The following is a 4,342-nucleotide window of genomic DNA, read 5'->3' as shown; positions in this document are numbered from 1 at the left end:
TCTATGTGCATCGTGAATGCATCCTGCATGAAGAACCTTGTTAGTTTGTGCAACACAACAAGTATCAGCATTTGACATAACAGCATTGTCATCATAAGTTAGACAGAACAAACCATCCATCAACTTTGCATGCAAAATGTCCTCTTTGCCTTTTCTGATGACACAGACAGTCCTCTTGAAGGAAACCTCAAAACCACGCCCAGTCAGCTGTGGTACACTAAGCAAATTGTCCGCAGCTCCTGGAACAAAAAGTACATCGCTGATGGTAGTATGCAGACTTGCAAGTTTCACAGTCCCAACTCCTGCAGCTTGCAAAGTCCTTCCATCAGCCAGCTGGATCTCTCCATCTTGAGGTGTGAAGGAGATGAACAGATGGCGGTCTTTGGTGAGATGGCGCGTGCACCCTGAATCCACAACAAACCTGGCCTTTTCCTTGTTTCCCACCGGCGTGGGCTTTTGCAGCTTGCCTTTAGCCTTTGGTGAAGCTGTGCCAGCAAACATAGCCTTGTTTTCCACTGGCGAGGGCTTTTGCAACTTGCCCCCCTGCTCCTGGCCATCAGACGTGCCTTTAGCCTTTGGTGGAGCTGTGCCAGCAAACATAGCCTTGTTTTCCACTGGCGTGGGCTTTTGCAACTTGCCCCCCCGCTCCTGGCCATCAGACGTGCCTTTAGCCTTTGGTGGAGCTGTGCCAGCAAACATAGCCTTGTTTTCCACTGGCATGGGCTTTTGCAACTTGCCCCCCCGCTCCTGGCCATCTGCAGGCTTTATCCTTTGTTTACATCTGGCCTTCCGGCCTCTGCATAGGCTCTGACCTTGGTTCTCACAAGAAACAGAGATCTCAGCTGCCGACTCCTTGGCTCCCCCTGGAGGCTGGAATGCTGCCTGGGATGACGTGGCAGTCTGCTCCCCCTGCAGCTTGCAATCGGTGCCCTCAGCATCCCTGCATTCACTAGCATTCTGGGAAACAGCCAGGACCTCCGATGCATTCAAACCCTGGGCTGGGGTGATTGGCAGGTGGGCCTTTTTCAAAGCATCCCACATGTCACGTGCCGTGAGATTTCCAGCAAGCGTCTTTATTTCCTCCAGAGAGACGGATAAGACTATTATATCAACGGCCCTCGAATGCTGGGCCTCCCATTTTTCTGTCCGAGGAACTGGAGTGGCTTCAAACACAGTATGCCAGACTCCAAACTGACGCAGCAAACTCTCACACCATTCTGCCCAGGTCTGATAATTGTGCCGATTTAACTTTGGGCACTCAGTGGCCTCCGAAGCTTGGAAAACATCCATTCCAGCTTTTTGCTTTAGCCGTGAGCCTTTATGCCTTCAAAAACGGCTTATCTCGGCAGCCCATAAATCACGATGCCTCTGGCTCGGCTCCCAGGCCAATTAGTTTTGCCGGACATCAAAAGCCTTTTCCGCGGCATCCAGAAAAGCCTCTGCTTTCGCTTTTCCAACATACCTTTCAGCAGTCTGTCGCTGTCATACTCTCCTGCAAGTGCCGTGAATCTGGGCCCGAAACCTGTTGTTGGGATACTGCCAGGGAGATAAAGTCCATCTGAGCCCCCAAGCTCGGTGCCGGACGATCCATCGACCTCCCGTAGTCACGCAGTACCAGCAATTTAGCGACACTAAGCCTCAGGCTTAGTGCACACTCTAACAGCAGAATTCAGACAGCAAAAGTTGCACAGCATGAGAGCAGAACAGCATATTTACAGTTTATTCAGCGTAGGTCAGAACATGAGAAGACATGACCGTCTGCTCCGACTGCTCAGGCAAAACAGCAGAAAACGAAAGGAACAGACAACATAAACATCCTGTGAGACAGGAAACGCGCAGGCTGTTATACAAACATCCTGCTCCCTTTTAAGGTGGAACGGAAATATCCTAACAGTTTCCACCTGCCCTTGTTTTTTAGTCTCCTAGGTAGCAAAGAAGGCTGTGCTGTTGACTGGGTCTCCCCATGGCTGAGAAGCAGGTCCAGGGGCTGGAGGCTGAATGCCCCATCTGCTGAAACCCTTACGACAACACTTTTTGCACCCCAAGGTCCTTTAGTGCCAATATTCCTTCTGCATCAAGTGCCTGGCTCTTCTCAGCTTGGTGTCCCCAGCCCAGAACCGCTTGCAGTGCTCACTCTGCCGCCACCCTACTGTCCTCCCCTCCGACCAGCCTGTCACTGAGCTGCCCACCAATGAAGCCCTCCTGCACCTGCTGTGCCTGGAGCCCAACCACATCATCCTGTAGGGTTGGCAGCTGTGCTTGAAGGAGCAGCGCAAGAGCAGGTACTTCCTCTGCCAGCCCAGGGTTTACACCCTGGACCTGGGCCCAGTGAGAGATCCAAGCATTGAGAGCTACTGTGAGCCAAGCCGCCCGGCTAGTGCTACCACTGCCACCACAATCATGCCCAACCACCACCGCTCCCCAATGTGGGCGTGTGCCTGCAACCCCCAGCTCCAGATTTTCACCTACCTGATGGCTCTCATCTTAAGCATGACTTTACTACTCATCTTCTCCATCTTTTGGACGAGGCAGCTCTTTGGGGGCTGGGGGTGAGAGGGACCAGCAGCTTCCTCAGGCGGAAGATGCTGAGGGCAGGGTAGAGGTGGTTGGCGAGCAGCAGCAAAGTGTTGGGAGGACTAGCTTGTGTGTGTCACACAGCCTGCCTTGAGTTCTCCAAGTCAGCTCAAGTGTGCTGGAAGACATTGCCCAGTTATGATTTAAGATTCAAAGCCTGGTCAGATTCTGCCTATAGAACAAGAGAGAGACTGCCATCTTGTCTTTCGCCCCAGACAGCAAAACGGTTTGGACTGCCACTGGGTCCCAGGATTTGACCTTGAGGGTTACTTGTGAGCTTTTAAATAGGGATGGGGATGAGGACATGACAGGGCAATGGGAGCATTTCAACTAACAAACTCGCTGCTTCTTAAGTTGGCTAAAGAGGGTGAAAATGGATAATGGGAATATAGCCGGTGTGGAGATGAGAGCTTTTCTCATTCCAGGTGTTGCTGAACTACAACTCCCATAATCTCTGGTCATGATGGGAGCTGTAACACAACCACATCTGGAGGGCCCAAGTTTCCCCATACTTGGAGTAAAGGGACATAGGAATCTGCCTTACAGCCAGGCCATTGGTCCATCTAGCTCCATATTGTCTATGCTGAGTGGCAGCTCTCAAGGGTTTCAGGCAGTGGTCTGTCTTTCTTATTCCTACTTGGAGATTCTGAGGATTGAACCTGGAAACTTCTGCATGTAAGGCTCTACCACTGAGCTATGCTGACCCTCCAAACCAGCCTCTTCCCCTGTGCCAAATGCCTCTGCTGCAGCCAATGAAGAGTTCCCAACATCTAGAGAACATTGACTGCACTGCTGAATGTGGAACCACCAAGGCTGCAGATCTTAACTGTCCTCTGTCCAGGCTTGAAGATGGTCCTCTGTGTACTCACATCATGCAGGCATGCAATGAAGGCAGGTGCTCAAGGGTTTCTTTCTCCTAGTGTGCGCACTACTGGTTAGAAGGGGGCCAAACAGCAGTGGCATTAAAACTTTTTTATCTACACTGCAGTGTTTTGTTTCAAATTGCATCAGCTTGTAAGAGTGGGGGCTGATAACAGGATCAAAGCAATCTCTTGGATCTTGCAAAAAGGTAGGTTTAGTGTGGACAGGGTGGATTGGGAAAGGGACACACAAAATGAACTTGGGGGGGGCTGCATTGCCTTTCCCTACAAGGAAATGCCAATTCAGGGGTGGAAAATCTTTTCCCCCAACCCAATTACCTCATTCCGTTCTGGGCAACCTTCTGAGCACCACATGCTGGTGGTAGGTGGGGGCAGAGGCAAAAGTGAGTAGGGCAGCTAATGTAAATGTTACCTCTGTACAGCAGGCCAGTTTCTACACACGCCCTTCCATATCCTCCATCTAGGCAAGTGAAATATACTTGGAGTTGAGTGTGGATTTCATGCTCTTTATTCAGCTCATATTAGCGAGGAATGAAAGTTCCCCCACAATATCTGCTTTATATACATTATTTACACAATGGGCCACACGTGATTGGCTAATTCCGGGATTCTCCTGTAGGCCAATCAGGTTGTGGATTCACTTCCACCTGGAGCTGGATTGGGTGGCTCCTGCGGACCAATCATACTGCTGCATTGTTCTAGGACCAATGTGAGAGATAGTAAGTCTGCAGGCTTGAGTTTGCTAGCTGATGCAACTGGCTTATGCAATCAGCCTGCAATACTTTCTATGGAAGTGCTGGGTCAGAAAGACTCAGCAGTAATGTGCTGTCAGTTGATTGGCTGTCATCGGTTTCAGCTGGACTAAAATTTCATTCTAGAGGTAAAGG

At 50.6% G+C, this 4,342-nt stretch overlaps 1 pseudogene; it reads left to right on the top strand.

Moving 5' to 3' along the window:
• The first annotated feature begins 1,963 nt into the window (after nt 1-1,963).
• LOC128406034 (E3 ubiquitin-protein ligase RNF183-like) lies at nt 1,964-2,553 on the top strand (annotated as a pseudogene).
• Nucleotides 2,554-4,342: the final 1,789 nt, after the last annotated feature.

Source organism: Podarcis raffonei, chromosome W (assembly GCF_027172205.1).
Source record: "Podarcis raffonei isolate rPodRaf1 chromosome W, rPodRaf1.pri, whole genome shotgun sequence".
NCBI lineage: Eukaryota > Metazoa > Chordata > Lepidosauria > Squamata > Lacertidae > Podarcis > Podarcis raffonei.
This window is presented reverse-complemented; position numbering and strand designations above follow the sequence as displayed.